At 38.4% G+C, this 22,277-nt stretch overlaps 1 protein-coding gene and 1 long non-coding RNA gene across 9 annotated transcripts in view; one reads left to right on the forward strand and one right to left on the reverse strand.

Annotated features, from left to right (window-relative positions):
* LOC108121140 (uncharacterized) overlaps positions 1–20,375 on the reverse strand; it is a 49,679-nt gene extending 29,304 nt beyond the window's left edge. The window contains exons 1-3 of one of the 5 annotated variants that reach the window (XR_011443580.1): positions 19,305–20,375; positions 11,249–11,449; positions 3,365–3,427 (exon numbers count right to left, since the gene is read on the reverse strand). This is a non-coding gene — a long non-coding RNA (uncharacterized lncRNA). Of the gene's footprint in view, positions 1–3,364; positions 3,428–5,530; positions 5,831–11,248; positions 11,450–19,304 lie in introns of those variants that run through there. The other 4 variants (XR_011443579.1, XR_001773111.3, XR_011443581.1 and 1 more) reach the window with 4 other exon arrangements.
* br (broad-complex core protein) overlaps positions 8,750–22,277 on the forward strand; it is a 48,269-nt gene continuing 34,741 nt past the window's right edge. Inside the window, exon 1 of one of the 4 annotated variants that reach the window (XM_017235073.3) lies at positions 8,750–9,661. The gene's annotated coding sequence lies outside the window, so the exon portion shown is untranslated. The remainder of the gene's footprint in view (positions 9,662–22,277) is intronic. The other 3 variants (XM_017235075.3, XM_017235074.3, XM_043209839.2) reach the window with 3 other exon arrangements.

Genomic DNA, 22,277 nt, shown 5'->3' on the forward strand with positions numbered 1-22,277 from the left:
ATCAAATTAAATACAAATGCGAATTAGAAAAACTTTTCCCCGTTTTTTTTTTTTTGGTTTCTTTTTTTTGGAGAAGCGGACTCCTGTGTACATATGAAAAATTAAATTGGCTGCTGTCGACGGCAACTGAGACTGCGACAGAGCGACTGCAGCAGCGACTGTCACTAACAGACTAGCGCGAATGCTAAAGAGGCAAGATGGTTAGTGGCAAGTAGGGTATGGTGGGGGCTATGGAAGGGGGCACGCACATGCCAGCAGAAAAAGCAAAAAACTTTTTCCCCAAAAAAAAAAAGAAAGTGCTCGCAGAAAAGGCAGGATGTGGCATAAAGGGATAGGAGTACTCAGAGTAGAGGGGGTGGAGGAAGGGGGGGGGCGCCACAACAAGTTAAAACAAACAGCCGACTCAAAAGCAAGCACACGACGGGGCGATGAAGCCCCATCGAAGTCGAAACAGAGACGATGATGATGAGGAAATTATTCTAAAAAACATATAAAAAACTGAATAATAAATGCTCTTTTTTTTATAGAAAATATTAATATTTTTTATTAATAAAAATAGTTATTAGAAACTAAACAGAATCTTAGAATCTAATCATCTGATATCTTGGGATTGAAAAGTATCTTGGGGTTTTAGAAGCAAACGTTTTAAAGATATTTTTAATTTAATTAATTTTAATATAAAACAAGAAAGGAAAGCTAACTTCGGGCGGAGCCGAAGTTTATATACCCTTGCAGCTAAAACCGGATATATATCGCAAACATCGGATATAGTTGGCCGATCCTTATGAAATTTGGTAGGATGGATCAAAATATAATCTGTACCAAGTTCCAGCTTTCTATCTTCAAAAACACAAAAGTTGGGTCATTTCCGATCGTTCAGTTATATGGCAGCTATAGGATATAGTCGGCCGATCCTAATGAAATTTGGTAGGTTGGATCAACTAACCAAAAATAGAGTCTGTACTAAATTTCAGCTTTCTATCTTCAAAAACACGAAAGTTGGGTCATTTCCGATCGTTGAGTTATATGGCAGCTATAGGATATAGTCGGCCGATCCTTATGAAATTTGGCATGTCGTATTATTTTGCCAAAAATAGCTCTCATGTCAAATTTGAACTCTCTAACTCTAAAAACACCAAAGTTATACCATTTCCGATCAATCAGTTATATGGCAGCTATAGGATATAGTCGGCCGATCCCGGCCGTTCCGACTTATATACTGCGTGCAAAGGAAAGAAGGGTGTGTGCAAAGTTTCAAGACGATAGCTTTAAAACTGAGAGACTAGTTTGCGTAGAAACAGACAGACGGACAGACGGACAGACGGACAGACGGACAGACGGACATGCTCATATCAACTCAGGAGGTGATCCTGATCAAGAATATATATACTTTATAGGGTCGGAGATGTCTCCTTCACTGCGTTGCACACTTTTGGACAAAATTATAATACCCTCTGCAAGGGTATAAAAAGGTTTTATTTCAGGGCTCTTTAATTTCTTAATATATTTTTTATTTATTTTAGTATATAAAACTATTTTTTATAATCTAAGTCTGGTAAGATATAATATTTTTAATATATATACATAGTTTCTGGTTTCCCTTGTTTATTAAAATTCATTAAAAAAATTTAAAAATTAAAAATAAAAATAGAGAGAAATTAAAAATATTCGTATAAGATCTTAAAATACTTAAATTTTAAGTATTCATTTTTTTTATTATTTTTTTAATATTTTTAATATTTTTAATATTTTAAATATTTTTAATAATTTTTTCCAAAAGAAACCCCATCCTAGAAACCTCAAAGATACTTCCTTTCCCCCACAAAGCATATACTATACCCTTACTATAGTAAGATCTAGAGTTTTTTGGCTAAATTATCTTTCACAATTCCCAAATCTACATATACTCCTGCCCCTGACCCTCCACACTCCCCACCCCCCCCTAGCAAAATGTTAAATTATTTGGCAACGAATTTCGTTTTTGGGTTTTTTTGGTTCCTGATGAGGTAGGGTAGGGGTGGTAGCTCACAAATTAAAAAATAAGCTTTGCAGCTCCGCTGCCGTTGCTGCCGCCAGCAGAGAAAGAAAGGGGGGTGTATAGTATGGTAAGGGGGGAGCTTCATCTTCATCTGCACGCACCACAACGCACTTTTCCACAAATACATTTGCAATTTATGTACCTTTTGCTGGCTGCGACGCGCGAAATAATAAAAAGGGAGCACCAAAAAAACACACACACATACTCATGACACACACACATACTGACACACACACACATGTATAGAATAAGAACCGTAGGCAGTTCGACAATGTTCTATATCAGGGATCGGCACCCCAATACATTGATATGATTTTACCGCATTAGTGTTAGTAACGAATAGCAGAAAGTAGGCTGTGTGCATGACGTTTCACACATGTATACTGTGTGTGTGTGGCAGAGCTCGGGCAGAGAAATTTCCTATGCCCCCGAGATAGGGCCGTGCCGACCTCTGTTCTATATGGTTACATATTCATATGAGTGGGCGAAAGAGAGATGGAATGCGTTTACATAAGCTCCGCGTAACTTTTTTTTTTTTTTGCTAAAAAATAAATACGCGGATGTACAAGTGAGGAGGAGGAGGGGGGGTGTAGGAGAAAGTATAGGGTGCCTGAGGTTGACTCAACTTTGCATACCGAAAGCCCCCCGAAAAAAAATTATATATCCTTCGAGGGTATTTCCGATTCGGTATCCTTGTATCCTGACATTGTTCAGGATATTTTATATATATATATGGTTTTTTTTTCACTGTCGTTTTGTAGTTGTTTTTGGCAATTAACCAAAAGTGGTGGTACCCCCTCCCCACTCCCCAACCATCGTTGCTCTGTCACACGCATGCTTTTTGGGGAGCCTTTGCCAACCCACTTGAAATTTTTTTAAATATTTTTAACTGCTCTGCTCGGCTCTCACTCTGTTTGGTTAATATTTTCCGGGCGATGTGTGTATATGTATGTGTGTGTGTGTGTTGGTGGTGTCTAGTGTTTGCCCCCCCATGTGCGTAATTTATTAACCAAAAAATAAAAAAAAAAAAAAAAACACTGAAACGAGAGCGTAAAAAACAAAGGCACCCAAAGTAGGTGGAGCAACAAATTTCAGTTCGCTTCTGACACTTGAAGCTTACTCTTTTTTTTTTTTGTTCCAAAAAGGGGGGGCTTAAAAATAATAAAAATAGGTGGAGGGTGTTGGGAGGGGAATGCTAAAGTATACATAAACATAAGCATACAAATAACATATACATATATGTACATATAACATATATATATAGAGAATGTGAAAACGTTTTTTGTTCACGAGGCACATAATTAATAATTGGAAGGCACAACTTACCAATAGGCAGGACGAGTACCCAGGACATCACGGGCCCAGGAGTCTGCAGGGATACACAGAGCTCTGAAATAGAACAAGATACAAAGGATATAGAGGTATAGGATATAGGCTTAGGATTTTTAAGATAAATCATTAAAATTTGAAAGAAAGGTAATTTTATTTCTTCTGAATCTTTAGTTGAGAATTGTAGTTCAAAAAAAGGGGATTTCTTATAAAGATATTTGTGTTTTAAATATAGTAGCTATAGTATAGCTTCAAATATATGGTATTTATTAGGTTTAGAAAGTTTCAAAGGCTTATAGTTTCAGAAACATGTCTCCGAAGTAGTTTCAAACTTAAGTATTTCATTCTGAAATTCTAGTTGGGAATTATAGTTTTTTTTTAACTATAATATTTTTTTAACTATATAATATCGTATAATATTCTAATTACGATAAGTTTGTTTCAAATCTATAATTTTTGGATAATATTATAATATATCTATAGGTATAGGGTTAATATTTATTAAAACCTACTCACAAAACATGTTGAAACTTGAACTATTTTCTTCAAACTTTCCAGTTGAGAATTATAGTCAAGAAAAGAAAGTTTTCTAATTAAGAGACTTAATATGAAGTGAAGGATCCATAGTATACTTATAATTATACTGCTGATAGTTTCAAAATCAAAAAACTCATTCTAAAAACCTGATTAAACATGAATTATTTTCTTCAAACTTTCCAGTTGAGAATTATAGCGAAAAAAAACTAAATATAGCGAAATTAGAGCGATTTTCCAATTAGGATATATATAGATATGAAGTCAAGGATCTATAAATATAGTTACTTATAGGATAATTCTAGTTATTAGTCAACCGAAGATAGTTTCTATCTCCAAAAACTACATAACTCATTATAAAACATGATTAAACTTGATTTAGTTTCCCCCACTTTCTAGTTGAGAATTATAGTGAAAAAAATGAATTTCCAATAAGGAGAAGAGGTATAAAGTAAAAGATCTATAAGTATAGTTTCAATAGTTCTAAAAATCAAAAAACCCTCTTTACAAAACCTGTTCAAACATGAATAATTTCTCCCTCCAACTTTCCTGTTGAGAATTATAACAATTTTCTAATTAAAAGATTTACATAAAAAATATATGTATTTATTTAAGTGACCCCTTTGTCTGACCTTTGAAACCCTTTTATTATCATTGCAGATTCAATCGCTGACCGACAGGATCACCGACAGGTAAGCGACGATATACATTTTTCCCAAAAAGGGTCACAAGGGCAGCCGAAGGATCAAGACCGGTAAGTCCTAAGCTCACCCAAAAAAAAGAAAAAAGAAACCCCCCTACCCCTAACCCAGTATGAGTGACAAATGAGTGTATGTGTGTGTGTGTGTGTAATTTTCATGTGTGAGGGATGACATATACGGGGCAACCCTGTTTGGGACACAACCACCTCACACCAGGACACCAGCTCAAGCTTTTCCTATTGGCTAATTACTGTGTTCGCCCCCGCCCTCGGTCCTGGAAAATAATTTGCATATGTGTGTGTTTATGAGAATGTATGTGTGTGTGTGTGTGTTATTTAAACTTTGTGAAGAAAAGCATGCTGAAGAGAACCTACCATCCAACTTTCTTAAGAAAGTGTATGTGTGTGTGGGTGTAATCTAAATTATATGCAATCTGAATTTGTATCTTTGTATCTATGTATCTTATTCGACGATTTGAAGTTGTACCACCACATGCAGCTTAAATAATTTGTAGCATTTGCCGGCATGTCCTGTCCTGCTGGTTTTATCCTTTTTTTTTGTTTTTTTTTTCTGCCACCCACCTCCTCAGGATATTCCATTCAGAAGGAACTACGCGAAACTACAGACGAAGACGTCAACATTCACATCCTTATCCAGCACCTAACACACACACACACACACACATACAGTCAGGGTCCTGGGCTCTCTTTTGTGAAACTGCTCTCCAAGAAAGAGAACCAGAAAAAAATAACGCTTCGTGGGGCGCACTTGTTGGCATCTCGGCAACGTCGTCCTTTTTCGTCTAAGAGAGCATAGCATACTTCTCAGGGTGCCAGCTACAGCAAGAGGTTAGAGAGCCGGGGGGAAGAGAGGAGTTGGGGGGGACAGTGGGTGTCCTGCGTCGAGGCGCTACTGGTGGGTACTTTACTTGATGATTATGGCGACGATAATGATGATTGGAATGGCTTTGATGGCGTTGAAAATGAAGATTGCGTGTAGTAGATTTGCTCTGCTTCTGTTTCTGCTTCTTACTTTCGTCCTTTTCTTCTTCTACTTCTTATGTTTGTGTGTGTGTTTGTGTGGGTGAATGCGTACTTGTGTGTGGCGCAAGTGGGCGGCTGATTTCGGGTAATGCGTCCAACTACACACTATCAGCATTTGATTTTATTACGCTCATTTGTATGCGCGTAGTTCGCAGTGTTTACCTCGGCTTCTAAGTTTCTCTGTTTAGTGGTGGGAGTACACAGTAAGAAAATATCGATAATAAGGGTTTTGGATTTCTTAAAATTAATGGCTGGTTAGCTAGAGAAGCCCTTGCAGGACTATAGAAATGGAAGCTAAAGATGGCTAATAAATGGGTTTTTTTTACTTTTCAATTAACGATAATTATGTAGAAGTATCTTATATAGATAATCGATAGTTTATCGATAGCCTACAACATGAAGATGTTAAAAAAAATATATCTTTTTCTAATCACTTTTTAGATTTTCTTATAAATGTCCTTAATATTTTGGTCCTTTTTATATTGTTATAACTTTTATTTATAACATTTTGATAATCTACTATGGAGAATCGATAGTTTTTCGATAACTTAAGCCATATGTTTTATTAAATATACGTTTTCTTTATTCTTTAATCGTTAACTTTACATTTTTTATATATTTTCTTAGCAATTTTGTACTTATTAAAGTTTAATATATTTCATATATTATCTTTCGATGATCTATTGTGAAATATCTATAGTTTTTCAATAACTTCATCGATGCTTTGTTAAAAAACATTTATTTTTCTGATAAATTTTGAATTTTTTACATTAGTTCTTTGCATTTTATCGCTTTTTATAATAAAATATATCTTTTCTATTGTTTTTCGATAATCTACTCCGATTAAACGATAGTTTATCGATACTTTAATCGTTGTTTTGTTAAAAAACGCATCTTTTTATTATCGATTTTTAAAGTAATTTTTTTAAACTATCGATAAATATATCGGTTTTTTCTTCATTTTCAATAAAAATCATTCTCAAGTATCATAAAAAGTATAATTAATGATATTTCTCTATTAAAATCAGGTAAGTAATATTTTTGTAATTAAAATAATAAATCCCCCCCTTATTTGTGATAATAAAAACCCCAGAATTTCTCTCAGTGCCTTTGGTCAGCTACCAAAAAACCGGCCTAAGCAACAGGGCGACGGGTCCTGGTCCTGGTCTCCGTCTTCGTCTCCGTCTCCGTCTCGGTCTTGGTCTTGAAGTGCTCCCCAAACTTTGACCTCCTGCGGCAGTGACTGAGACCGAGACTGAGACTGAGACCGAGACGCTGGCGTCGCTGCTCGTGACAATGAAGGCCACACACCACGCGGCAGCGACTTTTGCCGGCAATGTCTATGCTTGACTTTCGTCCTGCGGCATCCCCACCCCACCCCTCACCACTTGTCCTGCCAGTGAAGGATACTTTTTTGTTAGTCGAGGACCAGACTCGAAATAGCCAGCTTCTTGGGGGCCAGTTAGTAACCGTTAAGACGTCGCCAGCGACTCGTCGCGACATGTCCTGGAAACTCTCTCTCTCTCTTTAAACAAGGTGACATGGATTTTCCTCTTTCTCTCTCTCTCCAGTGATCGGTGATCTTCAAAATATCCTTAACATATATCCTTATATATCCCCCTCCTCCCCAACCCGCATCAGCTTCCCTCCATTTCATGTCGTTTATTGCATACTTTTTGGGGTAATGCTAGAGCAGCGGAACCATATAGCCGTTATACCGTTATAGCGCGGTAGACTCCAAAAGAGCGGGAAGACAACAAATTAAAATTAAAAAAAACTGCTCTCTCTCTCTCCTCACTCACACGCACTCCCACTCCCACTTCCACTCCCACTGCCACACACACACGCCTACTGACTCACTCTCTCATACACGCACACGCTATCCTTTTTATTCGCTTGGTTATTTTTGTGCGTCGATTTCCCCTTTTTGGGGGGGGTTGTGAGGGTGGGGGTGGGGGGCCGTAGCTCGGCTCGTAGTTCGCTTCTCTATGTGTGTGAGTAAAGCCCTGTTATTTTTTTTTTTGTAATTTTTTTTTTTTACAAATTTTTGTATTTTTCATTTTTCGTTTCGTTCTGTTTCCTTTTTTTCCTTCTCTGCTTTCTTCTTGTTGTTGTTTTGTGTGTGTGTGTGTGTTTGTTGTTGTTTTTTAACTTTTTTTTTTCGCGTCGTCGTCGTGTAAACGCGTTTTTTTAAATTTCCAACTGCTGCCGGCATCGGCACAGGGGTTGTTTGTATGTGTGTGTGTGTGACTCTCTCTTTGTATGTGTGTGTGTGTGTGTGGGATGCAGTGGGGTTGGTTACGGTTACGGGATTTTTTCCACACACACACACACATACTGACTCTTTTTTTTTTTTTGTCGTGATGCTGCCTGCTCCTGGTTTTTCTTCTTCTTCTTCTGCCTTTCCCCATTTCCCTCCTTTCTCCTTTCTTTTTTTTTTTTGTTTCAGGCTGCGCTGCCGCTTTTGGGTTTTTAGCATTTTTCGTTCGTTTTTCGCATTTTTGTTTTGTTTCTGATTTTCTTTTTTTTTTTGTGCTTTTTTTTTTTGGCTCTCTGCTTCGGTTGACGTCGCAGTCGCATCCTTTTTTTTAACGGCACACGCAGCAAAAAAAGAGCAAACTTTTGCCTTCTGTACTGTCTCTCTTTGGAAGGGAAATTGTCCATGTGTGTGTTTATGTGTGTGTAAATAGTTGTTGCTTTTTTTTTTTTTGTAGGTGGAGGAGGTGTGGGAGGGGGGGGGGGGGAGGCACAAACCAAACGAAATGAGTAATGAGTGTTTAGTACGTTGTTTGGCGGGTGATTTTTATATGACGTCGCCGTCGCCGTCGGCAGCAGCAGAGAGCAGAGGGGGGGTAGTGGAGCTAGTGGTGGGAGGGTGTAGAGGGGATAGGCCTATCTATTCTACACTTGAAATGCACTTGCCACAAAGCATAGCATAGCTTTTCGGGCAATTCCAATTGGAATTATCCTTCTAATCAGTGACTGTCTCTCTGCCTATGTCTGTGTGTGTGTATTAGTGTATCTGTATTTGTAATGACTTCAATTGTGTGCTAAATTTTCTATTTCTTGCCGCTTCGCGCACCCAAGGATATCTAGCCAGGCGGCAGAAGCGGCAGAAGCGGCAACAGCGACGCCGCCAACAGCAGCAGCAGCAGCATCACCAAAACAAAGCTACACCGATTGCTGTTGACTGCGCTGCCCGCTGTAAAGGATGCTTCGTCCTGTCGTGCCGACTTCGTGGCAACTTCGTGCAGCTTCGCTGCCACGGTTAGCGTCGCTGTCGCTACGGCTGCTGCTGCTGCGGCGTTGGAAACCGACTTGGACTTCAATCGAGTTGGATTTTTAAAAATAACGTTAGTTGCTGTTTGTTGCTCGTTACGTGCGCGTGCTGCGACGCGGACCAAAAAAATTACAAAAAAAAAATATATATATTTCAAAAAAATATAAATAAATAAAAATAAAAATAAACAAAAATTCTGAATCAGAAAACTCAATTTTTTTTAAAGAACCCAAATATTGCGATATAATACCGTTATATATCCTTGATGATCCTTGCAGCAGGACAGCATCCTTATTGCCGCATTCCGGTTTGTTTGTTGATTGTTTTCATTTTTTGTTTGGTGAATCAAAAAAAAGCATCTCCAACAATACAATTCTGTTAAAAAAAATCTTAAAAATAAAAACACAGCTCCCCCCCTCAAAGTGCAATAATTTATTTTATATATTAGTTTTAAAAAATAAAAATAAAAAGTGCAAGAACCAAGAAACTAAAATCGAGCAACTGCAACAGAAACAGAAATATCTCTGACACTGACTTTGAACTCGAACAAGAATATATATAAAGATATATATATATATATATAAAATAAAAGAAGTAACTGTAACTGTCCAGTAGTGTGCAAAAAAGTGAAAGTGAGGCGAGAACTGAAGCTGTGTGAGTGTGTGGGGCAAGAGAAGAGATGCACGTGGCACACTCGAAGGCAGGACGTTCACAATAGAGGCGCCACCAGAAACATGTAAGTTAGCCGTAGCCGGCAAGCTAGCAGGAGAGCATTTCTATTGCATACTTTAGGGCGCTTAAGGGGGTTTTTTAAAGAAATGTAAAAACAAAGGCTTTTTTTAAGATTTTTATTTAAAATTATAGCATTTATTATATTTATAACATTTATTATATCTCATTCTAATCTCTTACTTCCCTAGTTATTCATGTTTTTTTCATTTAAAACCTCTATTAGCGGCACTACATTTATGTAGCATAGTTTAGGGCGCTTAGAAGGGCTTCTTTTTACCTTTTAAAGATTTTTTTTTTTATTGAAAATTATATTTAAAAAATGTAAAATATTTAATTGTAATATCTAAACTCTTTATTTACTCATGTTTTTCATTCAAAACCTCTATTAACTACTACCTCTATTAGAGAGACATCATTTTTGTAGCATAGCTTAGGGCGCTTAGAGGGTTTTTTATAATTTTCAAAGGTTTTTTAAGGTTTTCTTAAGTTTTTATTTATTTAAAAATGTCTATAAAATTCATAACAACTTGTTTTAAACTTTAACTTCCTTAGTTATTATTATCTTTTACTTAAAACATCTATTAACTATCAGGACAGCATTTTTGTAGCATAGTTTGAGGCGCTTAGGCGGTTTTTTTAATTTTAAAAGGTTTTTCAAGGTTTTTTTTAGGTTTTTTAATGGTTTTTTTTATTAATTGTCTATAAAATATTAAGTTTAATCTCTAACTTCCTTAGTTGTTAATGTTTTTGATTTAAAAGCATAGCTTAGGGCTCTTAGAGGATTTTGTTTATTTTTAAAAGTAATATTAGTTACTTAATTATTTAAATCACTCTTTTTTTAAATTTATAACAACTTGTTTTAATCTCTAAATTCCTTAGTTATTCATGTTTATGATTTAAAACCTCTCTAAACTAAGCTTTTGAATCATTTTTTTTAAATTACTCATTATTTGCGGCTATAATTTATTTTTCTAATTTTCCAAATCTCATCTTAGTTTATAACTAAAATTCTTTGGATTTTTTACATAATTATCTTCATGAATGAGACAGTTCTTATGAGAATGAGTTCCCCATTGATTTTCCAAATATCTCTCATACTTGTTTGGCCTTTTTCTTAATGAATTATTTGTAATATTAATGCCATATATATTCTCTCAAAAAATAATATATATATATACACACAAGATAAAAGATATCTCATATAAACATGCATACGTTCGTGAACGAAAGTTCCCTTGTTCCCTAAACCCATTATTCCGATTATTCACACTTTGCCTTTGATCGTATATATATATATATATATATGTGTGTATTTTTTTTTTTGCATTCCGCATTCTGGATTCTCCTTCAAGTTCTTCCAAATGCCAGCAGTCTTCGAAAGGGGTTATTGAACTTTTTTCCCAAAAGCTTTTCTCTTGTAAACACAATTGTTCTCTTTTTTTTTTTTTTTTTGGGTAGAAAGATCTCTAATGCGTTTCGTTGACCTCCTCGGTATATTACGTATACGCCTCGTGTTTCGATATATATATTTTTTTTTTTCGGGACTTTTGTGTGTGTTTGTGTTTATTTATTTTTTTTTTTTGTGACTAACCCAGTCCACAATTAGAAGTTATAGCAATTGCGACAAGTTCAATGCGATCAGTCGACTGTGCTGCCGAGAGAGGTTGTTGTCGAGGTCTCCCTATGGGGTTAATGCCAGGTTGTAATTGCAAAACAGCTCCACAGTTCCACAGGCCCCAAAACAAAGGAGCATTGAGCTTAGAACCTTACAAGTACAGTAAAGCCTAGTGATCTTGAAAAAAACCGACATAAAAATGGTAAGAGAGGTCAGATATCAGATATCAGCACAAGTGCGAGACAAGCAAAATTAAAAAAACACCAAATAGCCACGCATTAAAAAATAAATATAAAAAAAAGATTAAAAAAACGCAGCAAAAAAACTACAAGATGCAAGTGGCAACAAGTTTCTCAAGTGGTTTCTTCTCTCTCAATTCTTCTCAGGGCCAATAATACACAGAGATGGAAATTTTTTAAAAGAAAAATTATTAAAAAAATATACAAACCCTAAAAATTTAATAAAAAATAATAATCTATAAAAACTCATATCTTAAATCTTAAAATTTATAATTTTTATTCCTTAAATAAAATTATTTTCCTGTGTAATGCGTTTAAGGAAAGATTGCCTCCAAAGAGAGATCTGCAAGGCGGGGGAGGGGGAGCCTAAAGGGCGATCGGGAATCTGGGTTATGGCAAACAGGGGAGCCATGTAATAAAATGCGGTAATGGTGAGGGGGTAACCGACAAAAATTTTTTAAACAAGTCGTTTTTTATGCCAACATCAGCAGAAAGGGCCTACCGGAGAAAAAAAAAAAACAGGCCGAATTTCTTGGCTTTGAATTTGGGGTCTTGGGATCTTGGAAGACGACAGGGTCTTATGTGAAGGAGGGGAGGGGAAGAACTGATAAACCTTTTCTTTATGTATTTGTATCTGTACAAATACAGATACTTTGCTGCAGATACAGATGCAGCTACAGATACAGCTACAGATATAGCGAAAGTTGCATGTCTTACCCTCTATTTACAGAGCAGAGCAAACAATTTTTTCGCCTAAAAAACAATATATATATAATTATGGTCTTTTTTTTTAAATTTAATAAAGAATATGTATTTTATGTATTTTATGTATTTATGTATTTATGTATTTGTGAAAAGAGCTAAACGATCAAGAGCTGTTGATTCGTTCATAGCTTTACATTATGGCCCCCCAACCCTCTAAAAAACTTCTATAAAAAAAAAAAAAAATATATTAAAAAAAAAAAAGAGCAGAATCAACCCGAAACGCATACAAAACGATCCATCGGATAGCTGCGCAGAAATTTCGGTTCAGTTCGGGTGTTTTTTTTTATTTTTTGGCGACTTTGCTGCTCAGCTTTTGTAAAAATGCAGCAGCGATCGCGGTCGCAGTCGGCGTCGCTGCACTCCAAAAAAAGCGAAAGAAATATACATGAAAAGTATATAACAAAAAAAAAATACAAAAAAATAAAGGCAAAGGCACAAAAAAAAGAAAAAAAACATACAGGCGGCATATAAAGTATACAACAATCACACATACAGATACAACTCTCTGATTCAATTGGGCAGGCACACACACAGATACAAATACTCACACACACACATACAAAGATACGCACTCAGAGGCCGAGGGCAGCGACGGCACAAACAACCCAACACATTTAACTGCATTTTTTCGGAACTCAGTTGAGCTTTTTAATCGATCGGTTCAGTTACTAAAGTTAGTTCATCCCAAACGCACAATTTTTGGTCTAAAAATCATTTTATTTGTTTTGTGTGCAACAGAGAAAGGAATACCAACAGACAAAGACAGAGATCGCCTAACTAGGAATAGATACGAGGGGGTTCTAAACTCTCTAAATCTATTACAAATTTTTTTTTTTATTTTTAATTTTTGTATCAAGTGCTTAAAAAAAAAAAAACAAAAAAACATAAATCCTTGAATTAATGCGGACATTTAGTGTGTGCCTGTGAAGAAAGAGACTTGTAGAAAGAGGCGGAAGAAAGTGCAGAATAATCTTCAGTGCAGAGGAAAGTGCCGCAAGAGATCATCCCGCAAAATGTGGGTTAATCAGGATGAGGAAACCAGTGCCAGCAGGTAAGAAGAAGCGCAGAAGAAGAAGAATTCTTCTAGAAGTATCAGGATTACAAATGGAAGACTAGAAGGACATTTGAAGGGAGCTTCTTCGGCATCCAAACTGCAGCTGCTCTACTGGTCTCTTTTGTCCTCTTTCTTGCTTTGCTTTTTGAGGTTTCTTCTCTCTCCCCCTCCCCCTCCCCTTACTCCCCTCTCTCATTAGCACGTTTGATGGAGAAGAGTCGCGAATCCAGGCCCTTTTTTTTTTGGTTTTTTTTTTTGGACTGCATCTGCATGCAAAAGATGCATATGTGATGATGCACACACACACCCAAAAGATACAAAGATACAAAGATACACAGCTACTACAGCACAGTAGCTGGCACAGTTAGCCCTGTCTCTGTCTCTGCTACTCTCATGCTATCTCGCTCGTTGACTTGCAGTCTTGCAAAACTTGAGGCAAGCTGAGGATCTCTGGATCTTCGGCTCGTTGGGGGGACAACACTGTTCGGCTAACAGTTCGGATAGCCGCCCGAATCCGAATCCGAATCCGAGTCCGAGTCCGAGTCCGAGTCCCAATGCAGTTTGCTGTTCAACGTCGCACCGAGCTAACGTCGTCGTTGTTGTGGCCGTGGCTCCAAAAAAAATAAATTAAAAAAATTAATTAAAAATAATAATTTTTTTTAAAGAAAAATTTTAACAATTTTTTTGTGCAAAAAAAAAGTGTAAAAGTGCGATTATTTTTTTGTTATAAAATTTTTATATTTTTTTTGCTGTTATCCTTGTTATCCTTGTTCGATCAGGACACACATACTCTCTCAGGACATTCTCTCTCAGGACACTCTCTTTCTCACTCAGGTTTAAGCTAAAAAAAAAGGTAAGCTTTCTCTGGAAAAACTCTCGCTTTTCACAAAAATCTGTAGAAAATGTGGGACAATAACAAAGGTCGAAATGGTCGCCACGCCAGACACGCACCAGGCACGATGGGTGGGTGGTGGTGGTGGGGGGAGGGCCTTCTAGTCCTTCGTCTAGCTTTGTGATGCAGCCTCTTCTTCTTCTTCTTCTTCCTGTTGTTGTTGTTGTTGTTAGGCGACCGAGACCGAGACCGAGACCCAGACAAGTCAACACACAGAGCGAGAGAGAGAGAGAAAGAGAAGCCACCTTACAAACACCCCCTACCTAGCCGACCCTCTCAGTCTCCTACTTTTTTTTTTTTTTAACCACAAAGACCGGTACCCTACACACACACACTAACACACACACCCATCGAGTCTGTGGCAAGGTGACGTAATGGCAACTACTACTCCACTAACACATTTTTCTGCATTCCTGCAACGCGAGGGAGCCCACCAACCAACCATCCCCACGGGGCAGCAGGGACTGTGTGGCGGGGGGGGAAAGTCGTGCGACGAGAGAAAAACTGAATGAAAGTTGCAGGGAACCAACAAAGCGTGCCTAGCAGAAAAGAGGGGGAAAAAAAAAAACTAGAGACGGAGGAGAGCCAGACTACGACACCAGACAGGGGCGTAGTCCAAAGTAAGAGGGATGGGGTGGGGGACACACACGTGGGATGTAGAGGAGCAGAGGAGACTGCTCGCCAAACTGGTGGTCTCTCTAGTCTCCCCCTCCCCCCATCTGTATGTGTGTGCCGACTGGCCGACATTCAAGGTTGGATGGCAGGGGCGCCGTTGCTGCAATTGTTGCTGCAGCAAAAAAAAAAAAAAATAACAGTAAAAACAAATTGCATGGCTTCCGAAAAACGGGGTAACGGGATAATAAAAAAAAAAAAAGCTTAGGGTGAGAGAAAGATAAAACCCACCAAGGAAGAGAAAAAGAGTGAAAGACGGAAGCATGGAATGATGACTCCCTTTCTCTCCCTTTATTTACAGTTAATCAAAAAAAAAAAAAACACTTTCTTACTCTTTCTTATGGCTTATGGCAACTAGAAGTCATTAAGGAAAGAGTAGTACATACATACATACATACATACATACAGTAATATCCTCTATAGGATAGAAGAGTTTAGCTTTGTACTTCCGTTAGCCTTGGAAACCAATCAACTGTCTCAATTAGGGAGTACAGTACATGAGAGAGAGACCAACTACATATATGAGTCATATATAACTTCTAGCTTTATAAAGTCATGATCATCATCATTATGATCATCCATTCAAGGCCGTCGAGGAGTTGCAAAATAAACACCACCACCATTACAACAGCAACAAAAGCGAAAGCTAAAGCGAAACAAGTCTTGACAAGAAAAGAAAAAAAAAGCAACAGGGCCAAGTGCATAGTTATCGCTTTAGACATGGGTGTGTGGGGGTATGAAGAGAGAGAGACGACTGACAAGACTGGCAACACTGGCTACACTTCTCGGAAACGGTAACTTGCAAGGCCCCCAAGGCCAAGAGCCGGGATAGGATAGACAAACAAATGGCATAGTCACCACCAATCTGCAGTCTACAGTCTACAGGCACAAAGAAGAGCCTAGATATCTACAGTTATAACTCACTAAGAAAGACAAGTCTAGAAGAGAGTGTAGACTCTAGAGTCTTTTCTAACCTCAAAACTAGTTCTTGAGAACTAGTTCAAAAACATAACCTCTTAATTATTACAATTTCCGGTTACATAAGCTTCACTGTCTCACTGGTCTCTTTCTTCTGCCTGCGAGATTCTTCCACCTCCTTCATCTTCATTCGCGATGTTTCTATTTTCTGCCTGGGCAGACATGGAATGGAAGAACCGATGTAACTAACTCCCCCCCCTTCTCCTTTCTTTCGAATTCTTCTGCTCCTTCTCTGCTGGCTCAGTCAGTCAGTTGGTCATGAGTGTCATGTGTGCATAGTTCGGGGAGGGGGGGGAGGAAGAGTGCTTAAGACTAGGACAGACAGCGAAGAAAAGAAGAGCATGGAAGAACAGGGAACGGGGCTTCTTCTTTGCGATCCGATCGCTTAAGTTACTTGTTCTTTTTTTTTGTTGTTGTTTTCTTCTCTTGCACTTTCGTTGACATTTTTCTTTGTACTGTTTTTCAAGTTTTCTTTTTTTTTTCTGCGACTTTCAATTGGCAAGGGTTTCAGTTTACAAGAAAAAAAAAAGAAAAGAAAGACACGAGGGAGGCAACCCAGACGACGAGACGTCGAGGGTCGGTATTATATAAAAAAAAAAAATACCAAAAAAAAAAGTTATATTTTTCTTTGGCTTTGGCTATGACACGCGTAACCCGAGACGAGTTACTCTCTTAACGGTAAATTGTGACAAACAGTGACAATGGCCGTGACTGTGATGGTGACCCCATCATCTCTAGACTTGAAAAAAAAAAAAAAAAATTGTGAAAAAAAAAACCCACAAATGTGTACACTTGGTAAGCCAGATGCGCATCGACTCCAACCTTGCAACAATGCATTGACATTCAGTGCTTGGGGTAGTATCCAAAAAGCAAGAAACGAAAAAGCACAAAAAAAAAGCAAAAAAAAAAAAAGCAAAAAAAAAAAAAAGAAACACTCGTCCAGAGATCAACGGCCAAAAAATTTGCCATTCCCGAAAAATACACAAAACTTGGGCACACACACACATACACATGAGAGAGTGTGTGCTCGGGGGGCCTAAAAATAAGTCGCATCCATTGCCTACTCGCTCGCTCTCGTTCGCTGTCTCATTCGCCCCCTCTCCGTAGCGAACCCCTTCGGCTTAGTCGGCCATCCTATCTGCAAGTTCACACACGAGGCCCACCGATCGTATACTGAATATTCCAAAAAAAAATGCACTCGAAAATTAAACTAGGGTCTAATGGAAGTGGAAGAAATGGAAGGAAAAAAGCATGCTTTTCCAGCTTAAAAAGTCTAAAAAAGACTGCAAACATTAAGAAATAAATAACATTTCAAATAAAAAGCATGCTTTTTTAGTTAAAATTGCCTAAATAAGACTTGGAATATTAAAGAAGCATATTTATAAGGAAAAAGCATGCTTTTTAAGGTAAAAAGACATCTTAAAATAGACTCGGAATATGTAAAATAATCAATTTCAACTTAAAAAGCATAATCTATAATAAAAAGCATGCTTTTTTAGTCATAATTGTCTTAAAAGAACTTGTAACTTTTAGAAATAAACCATTATAAACGAAAAAGCATGCTTTTTAGGCTAAAAAGAATTCTAAGATAGAACTGGAATACAAAAAACAACTCATTTCATTTCATTTCAGAATCTCTTTTATCTACAAAAGCATGCTTTTTACTGTAAAAACTTGCTTTTTAATATCTTTTTTCTTATTTAGACACTCTTTTACCTCAAAAAGCATGCTTTTTCTATTAAAAGTGCAATAATAAGACCAGGAATATTGAAAAAACTAATTGTAAAATAAAAAGCATGCTTTTTAAGGTAAAAAGGAGTCTAAATAGGAACTTTAGTACTAAAAACAACAAATTTCTTAATAAAAAGCATGCTTTTTTAGTTAATAGGGATCTAAATAGGACTTTTAGAATTAAAAACGACTCAAAAGCATGCTTTTTTAATGAAAAAGGGTTCTTTATAAGAATTGCAGTAATAAAGTGTAAATTTTAAAGTAAAAAGCATGCTTTTTGAGGTAAAAGAGTGTCTAAATAAAAATAGAACTATAAAAAAGCAAGTTTTTTAGTAAAAAGCATGCTTTTGTAGATAAAAGAGTGTCTAAATAAGAATATAAATATTAAAAAGCAAGTTTTGATAGTAAAAAGCATGCTTTTCGAAGTAAAAGAGTGTCTTATTAAAAATTCGAATATTAAAAAGCAACTTTTCAAAGTAAAAAGCATGCTTTTTCAGTCAAAAAGCCCTTAGAACTCAACAGAAGAATTAAAAAATTAGAAGAATTGCAGAGTTTAGCTCTCCCTCTTTCTTTCTTTTCGAACAGTGCAGTGCTTTAGAGTGCCGTAGAGCAGCGGCGAGGAGCAAAGCGCGAGAGAGGAGCAGCCCTAGCAGCCGCTCTCCGTCGCACAGTTGGGGCCGCGATGCGAGCACATTTTTTATCTAATAACCTTGTGCAATGTTGTTAAACCCAAAAAGTTTCTTAACCTCGCCGGCGCAGTGGCAGCGCAGTCGGCAGCGCCACAAGCAGAGCTGAGAATTGCTAATACATTGTTGCTGCTCTGCTGATGCAGTGTGTGTGTGTGTGCGAATAATCAACAAAAGATGGGAACCAGGACAGAGAGCGGGAAATGGGAGCGGGAGCGGGAGCGGGAGCGGGAGCGGGAGTATGGGTAGTGCATAACAGTATGTGTGTCAATTGATCGCATGCGTGTGTGTTAGTATGTGTGTGTGTGTGTGTGTGTGTTGCGCAAAATGGTCTATAAAATTAATGAGCTGGCCACGCACACTCTTAATACAAGCACAAAAAAAACACAAAAACAACAACAACAACATGTAAATGCATCTCCATATCAAAAGGGAAATGAAAATGAAAAAAAAAAATGGAATGGGGATATAGAGTATAAAGAATGGGGGAATGGGAATGCAAGGCAAACGAGCAAAAAAAAAAAAAAAAAAGCAAACAAGCTAAATCCCATGTAATGCGAATTAAATTGAGAAAGAGATGGATAACAACTTGCACTGTTACCTCTCTCTCTCTTTCGTTTCCTTTTTCTCCCCAATATTGCTTTGCTGGCAAACTTAGAAGACCACCCCATCCCACCACCCCCATCCTTTGGCCTAAAAAAAAAGGAAAATATTTTAATAAACGTTGCATATTATTCTGCCAACGTCAACTATATATTTTCCAATCAGAACTTGAACATTTTTGATATTTATTCCACAATTCCCATTCACTTTGCTAAAATTTCAACAAAAATAGGCGAAAAAAAAACAAATATACTGATCTCATATTCGTATATTTTTCTTGTTTTTATTATTTTTTTTTTATATTTTTAGTTAAATGCAAATTAGCAATACAAATGGCGCAGTTACTTCCAGGCTCCCACAACTTTCTCGCTTTCTCTTTCTTGCACTCTTACTCTACTATATGTGTACTTACAGTGATCTTGCCAGTTAGAGATTGTGTGCGCGTAACAGAGAGCGCACTATAGAGGTGAATGCACCCCACCCAAAGCAGTCGCATGCATGTGGGAGTGAGCGAGTGGAGTGGAGTGGTGGTGGGGATGAGCCGATCGAGCGACGCGGATGTACCGCTAGAACGCGAATTCCACAGGGACGCGACATTACAAGGGGGTTTCTTTTTATTGATAATACTTTTTTTTATTTAAATATTTATTTTATTTTCCATTCACTTTTTTTTTTTATATAATTTTTTTTATGAATATGAATATCAACCAACCCCCCAACCCCCCCGCCTTTGATCCGGTTTGTTTGTTATTTTCGTACGCTTTTGCAATTTTTTGCAGTTCAACGTTCATTAGAGCGGCGGGCCAATAACTGATTGTTGCACTGCAGCATGGGGGGGGCATGGTGGGCTGGGGGAGGGGGACCGAGAGGCGGCGTACTACTTATCAGGCGAATAATTCCGAGCGATAATGGCCGGGCCGACACAGACGTACACATTTTGGGAGTTGCACGAAGCGCGAAAAATGCCAAAAACAGGAGGAGGGGAGGGGCTGGGGGTTACGACGGCAGTAACAGCGGTGGGGGCGTTGAACGCACAGCGCAGTTCAAAAACCCAATGACGGCGAAGGCGACTGCGCTGCCGCTACGACGGTGACGACAGCGAAAATCAGACGGCAAAAAAAAAAAAAAAAAAAACACTTCCACTTCCTTTTTTTTTATTTTTTATTTTTTATTTACAAGCACTACTAAAAAAATTATAAAAAACAAAAAATTGGGAAACCCCAAAAACTACACTATAAATTTTTACTTCACATATACACAAAACACACACACACGCATAGAGAAGACTACTTGTTACATTACCCGTTAGTTACGAGTCCCCCCGGTGGGAGATAGTTTCAACGATCCAAAGCCTTTGGAGTCTCTCTTGCAACTAAAAATGTGAAGGAAAATGTCCAACAGATCTAGCGCGAAAACTATTCGCACTCGATTTCTATTTTGACTCAAGAGTAGACCAGTAGACGCGACTTACATGGCTAGTTTTCCGAGAGACGAGAGAGAGAGCTCCCCTCTTCTCGCAATCGAAACTAACAAATAGACAAGAAAATAGTTGAGAGCGAAAAGAGACTGTGAGAGTGGGGGAGCGAGCTGGCACCTACCTACCTAACAGTTTACGCTCTTTTCCAACTAACTGTAATTGGAGAGGGAATAGGTATTACATGACTGCTAGCAGAGTTCAGCACTATTGGTTTCTAATTGGAAATATTATTGCTCCCCCTCACACATACACACATAGATACTGATCTCTCTTATTGGCGCTCTTGGCATATTGTCTCTTGTTGTTTCTCTCTATTGGGCTCTCTTGTATTAGAGAACACCTTTTTCGACTTTGGCTCACTGCTGCTGCTGCTGCTGCTGCTGCGAATGTGAGGTAAACGACCCAATGTCCGAGACACGATGACTAGGTTAAGGTGAAGGTCAAATTAGCAAAAATGCAAAACAACTAAGCGAAGCTGGCGAATAACGAGAGCAAAGAGAGAGGTGGTGAGACGAAGCTGACGGCGCAGTCGCAGCGCACTAACAATAGAAATCGAAATCAACTTTGTCAGCGTTGTAGAATTGGTCTGTCGCGAAGGGGGCGGGGGAAGAAAACAAAAGGAATGGGAATCATGAGTTCGCAAAACCAGAAAGCCAAAGAGGAAGAAACCTGAAGCGTAGACAAAAGTGGTGAGGGTTCTTTATAATTTTTCATCCAAAACCAAAAAAGTTTGTATGAAAGAGATAGATAGAGAGTAGACATAGGCCTCAGACAGGCTAGAAGGAGGAGGAGTGGGGTGTGTTTAGGGATTGTAGGACTGTCTGGGTGGCAGGAGGAGAAAAGATTCGCAGACAGTTCCTCTTCCTCTTTCCTGTCGTGTCTGCTCCCAAGCTTACGCTCTAACGCGCGCGCCAATCTCTCTCTCCCTCTCTCTTTCGCCGGCTCTTTCTTTCTTTATCTGTCGCGTGAGCTTTTTTTTTGTATTTTTTTTCTAATGCTCTCACTCTCACGCTTGCTCTCTCTCTATTATGCGCAACTAGCTAAGCAGCGCTGTTTTGGCTGTGGCAGCACAGCAACGACTGCGTCGGCAGAGCAGACGCTTTTGAACGCAAGACCTTGAACTTGGACTCAGTTTACGAGTTAAAGAATTGGGTTTTGTTTTGAATGCCGCTCTCTCTCTCACTCTCTACATCTGTCTCTCTGTCTCTGTCTGGCTGATGCCCCTCCTCTTGTTGTACTTTCTCTCCTCATCTCATGCTGTTCTAATGGCAATTAGCTTTAATGGCCCAATTAACACGCATTAATCAGGTGCCCTCTATCCCTCTATTTCTACAAAAAAAAAAAAAATGCAAATGCCCCGTTATGGCCTCTCTGGTGCCCCCAAGTACCATGCTGGCATGTGTACTGTGTCTAGCATTTGTCTAGCCACACACACACACATACAAAAAAAGGGGGACGCTGGGGACTAAAGAAGGCTGCCCCCCCCCTGTAGCATACATTGCTGCATTTCTGTAATGCGCTCTCTTCTTGCACGACGTCACCACCTCTCGTGCTCTCCCTCTCACTCGACTAGTTTTTACACAGAAACTTTCGCTTTTCATTCTATGGCTTTTCCCATCCCACTCACACACACACACACTCACATTGGACGTTAGATTTTACATTTGTCCGAGTCGTGAGGGGGAAAAAAAGGGGTGTGCATCCAGAAGGGGCGGGGGGGCGGAGGGGTGGAAATGTGTGCGATGTGGGCGCCAGAACGTCTAGCCGGCAACAAGTGGAAGACAGGGTGCCGGCTAGGTGGCTTGGGTGGCTTGGGTGGCTTTGGTAGCTGGGTGGTGGGGCTGGTCTGTGGCTGTGTGGACTGACCTTGTTTAATGTTTTGTAAACTGTCCTAGAACTTGTCACTCT

Source organism: Drosophila bipectinata, chromosome XL (assembly GCF_030179905.1).
Source record: "Drosophila bipectinata strain 14024-0381.07 chromosome XL, DbipHiC1v2, whole genome shotgun sequence".
Taxonomy (NCBI): domain Eukaryota; kingdom Metazoa; phylum Arthropoda; class Insecta; order Diptera; family Drosophilidae; genus Drosophila; species Drosophila bipectinata.